At 47.1% G+C, this 12607-nt stretch overlaps 1 protein-coding gene across 3 annotated transcripts in view; it reads left to right on the top strand.

Moving 5' to 3' along the window:
* The window catches only part of KIF3B (kinesin family member 3B), a 49430-nt gene that overhangs the window by 18482 nt on the left and 18341 nt on the right, over positions 1–12607 (top strand). The window lies entirely within an intron of this gene.

Below are 12607 nucleotides of genomic sequence, written 5' to 3'. Positions count from 1 at the left end.
ATCATCCAAAGTAGACTACTATTGATGTTTCGGTGTCTTATTTTTATTATATATATATTTTTTTCAGTATATACATATTATTGATTTCAGAGAGGAAGGGAGAGGGAGATAGAAGCATCAATGATGAGAGAGAATCACTGATCGGCAGCCTCCTGCACACGCCCCACCGGGGATTAAGCCTGCAACCCAGGCATGTGCCCTTGACCGGAATCGAACCTGGGACTCTTCAGTGGAGGGTTTGTTTAGTTTGTTTTGTTTTTTAGAGAGAGGAAGTCAGGGAGGGGGAGAGGGAGAGAGAGAAACATTGATGGGAGAGAGAAACATCGATCGGTTGCCTCCCACACACATCCTGATGGCTCGAACTTGCAACCTGGGTATGTGCCCTTGCCAGGAATGGAACCCGCCACCTTTTGGTATATGGGACAATGCTCCAAGCAACTGAGCCACAGGAGCCAGTTTTTGTGTTTGTGTTTTAAATATAAGCCATGGTTGGATGGCTCACTTGGTTGGAGCATTTTCCCATACACCAAAAAGTTGTGGGTTTGATACCTGGTTAGGGCGCATACCCAGGTTTCGGGTTCCATCCTGGTTGGGGCACATAGGGTAAGCAATCATTAATGTTTCTCTCACATGGATCTCCCTCCCCCTCCCCTCCCCCTCCCCCTCCCCTCCCCCCCCCCTCCCCTCCCCCCCTCCCCTCCCCTCCCCTCCCCTCCCCCTCCCCCTCCCCCTCCCCTCCCCTCCCCCTCCCCTCCCCCCTCCCCTCCCCTCCCCTCCCCCTCTTTAAAAACCAATAAAAAATTTAAAAACCAATAAAAACATATCCTCGGGTGAAAATTAAAAAAAAAGTAAAATGGGTGGGATTTTTTTTTCTGGAAAATTTATTCTTTAAAAAAAATATATATATATATATATATGTGTGTGTGTATTTTTTTTATTGATTTAAGAGAGAGGAAGGGAGAGGGAGGTAGAGAGAGAAGTATCAATGATGAGAGAGAATCATTGATCAGCTGCCTTCTACAAGCCCCCTACTAGGGATTGAGCCCACAACCCAGGCATGTGCCCTGATGGGAAATCGAACCCTGACCTCTTGGTTCATGGGTTGATGCTTAACCACTGAGCAACACCAGCCTGGCTATTTTGAGAAATTTTAAACATTCAGAGAATAAATAGGAAACAGCCAGAATTGACAGTTAACATTTTCTTTTATTTACTTGCAGCCTCATTTCCCCTTTTTATTCTCTTGAAAGAGAAATGATAAGATATTATTCATAAAATGGAAATATCCTTCTCATTTCTAGTCCCATTCTCCACACTTCATCCTGCCCAATATAATAAATCATTATATATCCTTCTATTTTTTTCTTATATGGACTTGAGCACCATAATTTTTTATGTTTTTCTGTTTGTTTTTGTTGTGTTTTATGTTCTTAATCATAATTATTTCTCAACTAGAGGCCCAGTGTACAAATTCGTGTACTGATGGGTTCCCTCGGGGTGGCCTACCTGCGGGGATTGGGCTGAAACCCGCAGTCTAACGCCACCTGCAGCTCCTACCTGCCGCTCCTGCTCATACCAGCCCCACTGTGCCTGCCGCCCGCACCAGTACAGCAGCGTGAGCCCTGCGACTGGTGCCCCCTCTGCGGGATCAGGCCGAAAACGGCTCTCTGACATCACCTGAGGTCCCAGATTGCGAGAGGGTGTAGGCCAGGCCAAAAGACCCCACCGGTGCACAATCAGGGTTGGAGAGGGGCCGCGGGAGGGCTCCAGGGCATGTCTAGCCCATCTTGCTCAGTCCCAATCAGCTGGACTCCAGCAGTAAGCTAACCTACTGGTTGTAGTGTCTGCCCCCTGGTGGTCAGTGCATGTCATAGTGACTGGTTGACCAGTCGACTGTCTGCCCCCTGGTGGTCAGTGCACATCATAGCGAGCAGTTGAGCGGCCTTAGCATATCATTAGAATAATATGCTTTGATTGGTTGAACAGTCGTCAGGTCACCGGATGACTGGACATGTAGCATATTAGGCTTTTATTATATAGGATAGCTTGCTTTTTTTTTACTCGTTCATTTATTCACTAGAGGCCTGGTGCACAAATTCATGCACATTGAAAGGAAATTAATTAGAAGAAATATTTTAATATCGCTCTTCGCCCTTTCTCTATAATAGAAGTGTCAACCAAATTCATGAGCGACAATGACAGATCGAAACACACACATGGGATTGGCACCAGCGAGAGCTTTATATGTATCGCGCATGTACGAGTCAACTTAGCCTTTTATATATATAGAACAGTGATGGTGAACCAATGCCATGCGTGTCAGAGGTGACATGCGAACTAATTTTTTGGTTGATTTTTCTTTGTTAAATGGCATTTAAATATATAAAATAAATATCAAAAATATAAATCTTTGTTTTACTGTGGTTGCAAATATCAAAAAATTTTTATATGTGACACAGAGTTAATTTAGGGTTTTTCAAAATGCTGACATGCCGAGCTCAAAAGGTTCGCCATCACTGATATAGAATAAACTTGCTTAATTAGACCTGCTTTCTGATTTAGCTAAACTTCTTCCAGCCCAGTGAAGCACCCCAACTTCTCTTTCAGGTAATTGTCAGCAACACAGCAGTAAATATCAACATGAAGCAGATTATTATTGTAGATCACGCAGGGAGAACAAAGGGTAAAATATTTAACTACAGCAGTGTTTGACTATATTCTGCGCAGTGAGAAAACCTGAAGTCATTTTCAAGGTCCACCATTTCTTCTTTTCAGTTGGGTCAAGTTTCTAAGCTTTCTAAATCTTTGTTTTCCGGCTAATGAAAAGAAAATAGGATTCAACCAAGTCTCCTATCTACCTACTCCAGGACTTCTGTGAGGATCAAATGAGATGAAGCATGGGAAAACACTTCACAGACATCTTGTTAAAGTGTGAAATGTTTGCACCTGGCTATAAAGCAAGTCATGGTCCTGGGCTGAAGAAACTGCAAGGAGGCTAGTCGTCACTAGGGAGAGGAAGCCAGGCATTATTACGTGACATCATTACCTGGTACCCACAGCCCCTGTTTCAGGGCTGGGCTGGATTGTGGGCTGCATTTTGCACCATGGGGTCTCGGCAGTGTCGGCTGCGATTTGGTGGGCTGTCACTCCGGGGTGGTGGCGGGGCCTCTGTCCCACTTGGGGGAAGCCGAGTGTTGCTTTGTGGGCACCAGGTCCACAGTTCCGTTTCTCTGTGCACATCACAGAAGCTCCTGCGTTGAGCATCTGCCCCCTGGTGGTCAGTGTGCATCATAGCAGACGGTCGAACACTTAGTATATGAGCCTTTTATATATATATACTAGAGGCCCGGTGCACAAAAATTTGTGCACTAGGGGGGTGTTCCTCAGCCCGGCCTGTGCCCTCTCGCAGTCTGGGAACCCTCAGGGGATGGCCACCTGCTGGCTTAGGCCTGCTCCCTGGGGGATCGGGCATAAGCTGGCAGTCAGACATCCCTCTGGCAGCCCAGGAGCCCTCGGGGGATGTCCACTTGCCAGCTGGGAGCAGGCCTAAGCTGCAGTTGGACATCCTTAGCACTGCTGAGGAGGCGGGAGAGGCCCCCACCACCACCACTGTACTGGCAGCCATCAGCCTGGCTTGTGGCTGAGCAGAGCTCCTCCCATGTGAGAGCGCCCTGACCACCAGGGGGCAGCTCCTGCATTGAGCATCTGCCCACTGGTGGTCAGTGTGTATCATAGTGACCAGTCATTCCCAGTTCTTCTGCTGTTAGGGTCAGTTTGCTTATTACCCTTTTACTATATAGGATAGAGGCCTGGTGCACGGGTGGGGGCAGGCTGGTTTGCCCTGAAGGGTGTCCCGGATCAGGGTGGGGGTTCCGCTTGGGTGCCTGGCCAGCCTGGCTTTTGGCTTAGCAGAGCTTCTCCTGTGGGAGCACACTGACCACCAGGGGGCAGATCCTGCATTGAGCATCTGCCCCCTGGTGGTCAGTGTGTGTCATAGTGACCAGTCATTCCCAGTCGTTCTGCTGTTAGGCTCAATTTGCATATTACCCTTTTATTATATAGGAGTGCCTGGCCAGCCTGGGTGAGGGGCTGATGGCTGTTTGCAGGCTGACCACAGCCTCTTCAGGGTGGGGGTCCCCCCTGGGGTGCCTGGCCAGCCTAGGTGAGGGACTAATGGCTGTTTGCAGGCTGGCCACAGCCCCTTCAGGGTGTGGGTCCCTCCTGGGGTGCCTGGCCAGCCTGAGTGAGGGGCTGAGGGCCGTTTTCAGACTGGCCACACCCCCTTCTGGGTAGATGGGTCCTGCTGGGGTGCCTGGCTAGTCTGGGTGAGTGGCTGATGGCAGTTTGTAGGCTGGCCAAGCTCCCCAGCGGGGACCCTCAACCCATGAGTGTGTGGCCAGCCTGGGTGAGGGGCTGAGGGCCGTTTGCAGGCTAGCCACAGTCCCTTCAGGGTGGGGGGTCCTGCTGGGGTGCCTGGCCAGTCTGGGTGAAGGGCTGAGGGCCGTTTTCAGGCTGACCACAGCCCCCAGCCACCCAAACTCCCAGTGGAGGCTGGCTGGAAGCAGGTATCTGGGGTTTATTTAGCTTCTATAATTGAAACTTTGTTGCCATGAGCGGAGGCCTCAGCCGCCTCAGGGCTGGCGGAAAGCTTGGCTTCCTCCATCTCCTGGGCAACCAAGCCTCCTGCTTGCTCCAGCTCCGTGGCTGCCAGCCGCCATCTTGGTTGGGTTAATTTGCATATAGTCGCTCTCATTGGCTGGTGGGCATGGCTTAGGGCATAGCGAAGGTGCCATCAATTAGCATATTTGTCTTTTATTAGTGTAGATAGAAGTAAATATATACAGGGTATGGCAAAAGTAGGTTTACAGTTGTTCAAATGAAAAATAATAAAATCCTATCTAATAAAAGAGAAACATGGTAATTGGCGTACGACCGCTACCCTTCCCATTGGCTAATCAGCTAGATATGCAAATTAACTGCCAGCCAAGATGGCGGCCGGCAGCCAGGCAGCTTGAAACTAACATGAGGCTTGCTTGCTTCAGTGACGGAGGACTCCAACGTTCCCCGCCTGCCTTGCCGGCCTCTGAGCCTGCAGTTTAAGAAACATTGTAACAAATATAGAAGCTAAACAAAACCCCAGAAACCAGCTTTCAGCGAGCTGGGGTCTCAGAGCTGGAGTTATACATTGTTTCGATTATAGAGCCTAAACAAACCAGATACCTTCTTTCAGCAGCAGAGAGAGGCCTCAGAGCTGGAGCCAGAGCTAAAGCTGGCCCAGAATAAAAAAGAAAAAAAGGAGTGGTTGGGAGCTTCAGTCCCAGCCTGAAAACAGCCCTCAGCCCCTCACCCAGACTGGACAGGCACCCCAGTGGGGACCCCCACCCTGAAGGATGTGTGACCAGCTGCAAACAGCCATCATCCCCTCATCCAGGCTGGCCAGGCACCCCAGTGGGGACCCCCACCCTGATCCAGGACACCCTTCAGGGCAAACCAGCCAGCCCCCACCCATGCACCAGACCTCTATCCTATATAGTAAAAGGGTAATATGCCTCCCAGCACAGGGATCAGCAGAGACGCGAGTCCTCCAGGCACTGGGATCAGCGTGATGGGCAGCGCCCAAACCCCCTGATCGCACTGTGGCTCTGTGTGTGACAGGGGGCGGGGCCACAACCTCCCTATCGGCCCTGTTCTGTTCCTGACAGGGGAAGGCGCCCCAACCCCCTGATCGGCCCTGCTCTGTGCCTGATAGGGGGGAGCTCCCCAACCCCCTGATCGCCCTGCGGCTCTGTGTGTGACAGGGTGCGGCGCCCCAACCCCCCTACCCCACGGGCCCTGCTATGTGTAACGGGGTGCAGTGCCCAACTCCCCTATCGGCCCTACTCTGTGAGTGACAGGGGGGAGCTCCCCAACCCCCTGATTGGCCCTGCTCTGTGCATGACAGGGGGGAGCTCCCCAACCCCCTGATCGGCCCTGCTCTGTGCGTGACAGGGGGCAGTGCCCCAACCCCCTGATTGGCCCTGCTCTTGTGTGACAGGGGGTGGTGCCGCAACCTCCCCATCGACCCTGCCTTGAGTGTGACAGGGGGCGGTGCCCCAACCCCCCAATCGGCCCTACCCTGAACGTGACTGAGGGTGGCATTGCAACCTCCCAATCTTCCCTGCTCTGTGCATGACAGGGGGCGGCGCCCCCACTCCCCAATCGGCCCTGCTCTGAGCCCGACCAGGGGCTGCACCTAGGGATTAGGCCTGCCCTCTGCCACCCGGGAGCAGGCCTAAGCCAGCAGGTCGTTATCTCCCAAGGGTTCCCAGATTGGGAGAGGGCACAGGCCGGGCTGAGGCACCGCCCCCCCCCCCCCCGAGTGCACAAATTTTTGTGCACCGGGCCTCTAGTTAATGAATAATTTAAGAATAAACAGGCCTAGCTGGTTTGGCTCAGTGGATAGAGCATTGGCCTGTGGACTGAAGGATTCTGGGTTCAATTCCAGTCAAGCATATGCCTGGGTTACAGCCTTGATCCCCAGTAGGGGTGTGCAGGAGGCAGCCGATCAGTGATTCTCTCTCATCATTGATGTTTCTATCTCTCCCTCTCCTTTCCTCTCTGAAATTAATAAAAATATATATTTTTAATAAAAGAAAGAAAAATAAACAGTGTTTTGCATACTCACTATTGTAAACCTACGTTTGCCCCACCCTGCCATCTCTCTAATTCAGTGTTGGCAGACTTTCTATAAAAGATCAGGTAGTAAATATTTTAGGTTTTGTGGGCCATACTGTCTCTGCTGCAACTACGCAGTTGTTCTATTTTATAGCTAATGCAGCCATAGATAATATAAAGGGTTATGGCTGTGTTACAGTAAAACTTTCTTTACATAACAGGCTGTGGGCCAGATTTGGCCTGTGGGTCATAGTTTGCTGACCCCTGCTCTTAATTTATTTCTTTTAACTACTGAATAGTATTCTGCCTATAATATGAATATACCATGTTTTATTTTTATTCCCCTATAATGGATGTTTAGGTTGCTTCCCGTTTTTCTACTATTTTAACAGTGCTTCAGAAAGCATCCTTATGCACCTTTGCGAAGGATTTCATCAAGACAAACACATCTGTAAAAGTGGAATTGCTGAAGGCTTTTTTCTTTTCTTTTCTCTATTTTAATTAGAGGTGCCCCAAATAAAATGCTTCAGGTAGAATGTGACCAGTTTTTGACCTCTAGCCTGGAATATCTATAGGAAGCCAATAGTTTTGAGACATCAATCCACGCCTAGTTCTAGAATTTGAGGTAAGACTCCATGAGAACTAGCAAAGGTGAGGGTGTGTGAATCTAAGCAGAAAAGAGTTGGAGAATGGTCTGGAAGAATGTGGCTGCCCTGAGAAATGTGTAACTGATTTCCTCTGAGGACAAAAGAGATGAAGTTAGCAATTTTTCATGTGCAGTAGCCATTTAAAGCGGTACTTGTTAACATCAGATTGACAAGTTCTAGCAGAAAAAGTATTTAGGATGAAGGTGATGAGTTGCTGACCTGTGATTTCGTCTTTCCTGGCAATTCTGTGAGTTTCTTTAAAGATTTATCACTGTAATTAGAGTGGCTAGAAGAAGAATAAGGAAGGTAATAAAGTAAAGAAAGAGTATCAGGGCATTCTTCCAAGAAAACCCTCTTCTTTGAGTTGGATCCAGAGCAAGATTTTAAGCCCTAGTGACAGGAAATTAGATTAGCCCATCTTCCTGAAATAATACATCAATAAAACATGACTAGTTCAGTTGAGCTCAGTGAGCTCAGAGAAGAAATGGTGTTCTGTGTTTGAGTTGAGATTTAATTAAGGGGACTGGGGCTTTGGGAGTTCCTTCTTTTTAAGAGATTTTTAAGATTATTGTAGGTCATTATCATGCCTTTGTTGTTATTGTTTTGGAGAGCTCAAAAATGTATGAAGCAGCTGAACATCAGTCAGCCTGCTGCAGGCTTTTTTTTCTCTCTCTTTTTTTTAACAGGCTTGGGGATACGTTGTTTTGATAGGTAAAAGCTGGACAGCCCTGCCTCTTCAGAGGTATATAATGCAGAAGAATGGGTCATCTTCACGGGCCATTCCCCATCCACCCCGTTACATGTCTCTTACTCCTTCAAGTCTGGATCCTGTCTAACTGTCCCATGCACTGCAGCAGAGACCTCCCCAAAGGAGGCTTCAGGGCCTGGGGTTTGAGCTTGGCACCAAGACATTTTGTTAAAATGGAGGGAGAGACAGGCAAGGGATCAGCCACAGCTGTAATCTGGGGGCCATTCCCTGGAAAAGAAAAGTGGCCAATAAACAGACTGGCCATTCTAACATCTGGTTCCTTCTCATCTGGCAAAATTTTAATAGCATCTAGAAGATGATGGATGAAAGGGCTGCCTTTTACATAGTTTTCTTTATTTTTTTTGTAATATTTTTCAATGTGCTTTATTTTCTTTTTTCTAATTATTGTTGAAAGTATTACATATGTTCCCCGCCCCCCCCAGCCTCGCCCGCCCTGCCCCAGGCTTTTACCACCCTATTGCCTGTGTCCATGGGTTATGCATATTTGCATACAAGGTTTTTTTGGTTGGTTACCTTCCACCCACCCACCCTCCCTCGCCTTCCCTCCGAGATTCTGCACCCTGTTCCATGCTTCCATGTCTCTGGATCCACTCCATTCATCAGTATATCTTGTTACTTAGATTCCACTTATGAGTGAGATCATGTGATACTTGTCTTTCTCTGACTGACTTATTTCACTTAGCATGACACTCTCCAGGTCCCTCCATGCTGTCTCTAATAGTAAGAGAGACTTCTTTTTTACTGCTGCATAGTATTCCATGGTGTAAATGTACCACAGCTTTTTTATCCACTCATCTACTTGGCACTTGGGCTGTTTCCAGGTCTTAGTTACGGTAAATTGTGCTGCTATTACATAGTTTTCTTTTTTTATATATATATATTTTATTGATTTTTTACAGAGAGGAAGGGAGAGAGATAGAGAGTCAGAAACACTGACGAGAGAGAAACATCGACCAGATGCCTCCTACACATCCCCCACAGGGGATGTGCCCGCAATCCAGGCACATGCCCCCGACCGGAATCGAACCTGGGACCCTTCAGTCTGCAGGCCGACGCTCTATCCACTGAGCCAAACCGGCTTCGGCTACATAGCTTTCTTTAAACGGCTTAAGATTTTCTCAGTTGGAGTGGCTCATTTGATGAGTGTCGCCCTGTGCACCAAAATCTTGCTGGTTCTCTTATTGGTCAGGGCATTTACCTGGGTTGTGGGTGGTTGGGGCACATACAGAAGGCAATCAATCATTGATGTCTCCCCCCCCCCCCCCCCCCCCCAAACACACGTCTTGGGATGAGGATTAAAAAAAGAGGGGATGACTTGCCCTGCCTGGTGTGTCTCAGTGGTGGGAGCGTCATGTCTGCCTATGCACCAAAGGGTTGAGGGTTTGATTCCCAGTCAAGGGCACATACCTGGCTTGCAGGTTGTATCCCTGGCCCTAGTCAGGGCACGTGCGGGAGGCAGCCAACTGATGTGTCTCTCTCACATCAATGTTTCTCTCGCTCTCTCTCCCCCCTCCTTCCTTCCCTTCCACTCTGTAACAACAACAACAAGAAAATTAGAAAAAATATTCTCTGGTGAGGATTAACAAAAAACAAAAAAAATGGCTTGAGATTTACTTCTAATTGAACATTGGTTAGATATTTGGATCTCAGTTTAATTTATTTTTTTAGGATGATGACTCCCAGTGGAAGAGGAGAAAATGTTAGTCTAGTGATGTTTAATGCCTAAAATTAGGGCTGACTGGTAATCTCTGGAATGACCCTTTGATGGGTCATTTGGATGAATCTGTATTAATTATTTTTTAATCCAGCTTTATGTTGGTTCATAAAGCATTTCTGTCTTTCTAAGTGGCTATTAGTCTCACAATTATTTATTTATTTATTTATTTATTTATTTATTTATTTATTTATTTTAGAGAGAGTAGAAGGGAGAGAGATAGAGAGAGAAACATCGACGTAAGAGAGACACGTCAATTGGTTGCCTTCGTACATGCCCAGGGACAGAGCCTGAAACCGAGGTTCATGCCTTTAACCCTTCAGTCCACAGGCCGATGCTCTATCCACTGAGCCAAACTAGCTAGGGCAGTGGTAGTTGGCACTACCCTGGCAAACTGCGGCTCGCGAGCCACATGCGGCTCTTTGGCCTCTTGAGTGTGGCCACGAAGTTTTAATCGCACTGTACATGCGCGCCCGCACGTGGTATTCTGTGGAAGAGCCACACTCAAGGGGCTGCAGTTTGCCGACCACTGAGCTAGGGCAGTCTCACAATCATTTAAAGGAAGAACAATGATTCCTGTTGTACAGATTTTATAGCAAAGGGGTTCAGACAGGGTAAGAAGCCTTCCTGTTCTTCATGCTAGACAGCATAATTTTATTACATGTAGCAGCTAGAAGAAGTACGGGAATAGCTTTTTATGTTTCCATATGCTTAGCAGCAGAATAGGTTTTTTGTTTGTTGTTTTTTGTTAATCTTCACCTGAGGATATTTTTTTATTGATTTTTAGAGAGAGTGGAAGGGAGGGGGGGCGGAGAGAGAGACAGACAGACAGACAGACAGACATTGATTGGTTGCCTCTTGCATGGGCCCCAACCAGGCCCAGGCATCGACCCTGCAACCAAGGTACATGCCCTTGATCGGAATCGAACCTGTGACCCTTCAGTCCACAGGCCAGTGCTCTATCCATTGAGCCAAACCAGCTAGGGCAGAATTATTTTTTTTAATGAAAGACCAATGGGAGACATATTGACTTTCTATATTTATTAAGCTTCAGCATATATGCCTAGAGTGGCCCATCACAGCTTCACATTCTCCAGCCTTTTTGTTGGCAGAGAATAGGTCATGCTCACAAATAAAAAGTGTATTGTTATCACTGCTCTAAGTATCTATTGAAATTACAGATGTGTATGTCCTGTGATCCAGGAATTGCACTTCTAGAAATTTATCCTTGCAGGTATACTTTCCCACACATGAAAGGATGTGGTCCTAGGTTTCTCATAGTAAAAATCAGATACAGCTTAAGTGCCAGGGTAGTGGTTAAATAAAGTATGATGCTGCCATACAGTGGGATATGTAGCTGCTTTCATATAGAATGAGACATCTCTATATTTCCTGAAGGACACATTCCAAGATACATGGTTTAGTGAGAAAAAGATGATGCAGGACACTGTGTTTTACTGTGTGTAACATACTATGCTTGTGTACAAAGGGAGAGGGTAAGTATATATTAATACATTAGAGGCCCAATGCACGAAATTCATGCAAGGGCTTGGTCCTCGCAGCTGTAGCAGCTTGCCTCGGCCCTCACAGCCCCAGCTTCATCTGGAAGGTCGTTTGGCTGTCCAGTCTAATTAGCATATTATGCTTTTATTATTATAGATACTTGCTTGTTATACATTAGCTAGTTCAGAAAGATTAAAATTTAATAACACTTGCCTTGTGGGAAGGGAAGTAGGTGGCTGGAGAACAGGTGACGTAGAGGGAACTGTCACCAAAGGACCTTTTGAATCAAGAACTATGTGAGTTACCTATTTTTTTTAAAAAAATATATTTTATTGATTTTCTACAGAGAAGAAGGGAGAGAGACAGAGAGTCAGAAACATCGATGAGAGAGAAACATCGATCAGCTGCCTCCAGCACATCTCCCACTGGGGATGTGCCCTCAACCCAGGTACATGCCCTTGACCGGAATCGAACCTGGGACCCTTCAGTCCGCAGGCCGACGCTCTATCCACTGAACCAAACCGGTTTCGGCACCTATTTTTTTAAAATATGTTTTATTGGTTTCAGAGAGGGAGGAAGAGGGAAAGAGAGAGAGAAACATCAATGATGAGAGAGAATCATTGATTGCCTGCCTCCTGCATGCCCCCTTTTGGGGATCGAGTCCACAACTCGGGCATGTGCCCCTGACTGGAATCTTTCAGACCGTAGGCCAACGCTCTATCCACAGAGCCAAATGGGCTAGGGCCTCAGCTACCTTTTTCACTTAACAGCATATCTTGGTGTAGGACTCCATTTAGATCAGCACATTCTTTTTAGTAACTACATAGGATTCCACTACATATGTGAAATATATGTCATTTATTTAATTAGCCCCCTCTTGATGGGAATTGAGGTTGTTCAGTCTATTGCTGCCACGACAGATACCCTTGTATCTGTAAGATAAACTCTTAGAAATACAGCTGCTAGCTCAAAGGTATGTGCATTTAAACTTTTGATAGATAGGTCCAAATTACTCTATGCAGAGGTTGTAGTAGTTCAACAGGATGTAAGATTACTCAGGTTTTAAGAAGGTTTCCAGCTGCCTCAACCTGTAACATAAGATAAAACATTGGTTGCAGGGAGGGCAAGCCAGTTAACACTATTGGTGGATAGAGTTTTTATTTTTCCCACTGAAGCTGGTCAAGGTCCTGTGAGAAAATATACAGTGTAATAAAGTTATTAAGTGTAGCTGTCTGCCCTAGCCGGTTTACTTTTAGTATTGAAAAGTTAAAAATAGCCGAAACCGGTTTGGCTCAGTGGATAGAGCGTTGGCCTGCGGAC

This window comes from Myotis myotis, unplaced genomic scaffold (genome assembly GCF_014108235.1).
Source record: "Myotis myotis isolate mMyoMyo1 unplaced genomic scaffold, mMyoMyo1.p scaffold_m19_p_9, whole genome shotgun sequence".
Taxonomy (NCBI): Eukaryota; Metazoa; Chordata; class Mammalia; order Chiroptera; family Vespertilionidae; genus Myotis; species Myotis myotis.
This window is presented reverse-complemented; position numbering and strand designations above follow the sequence as displayed.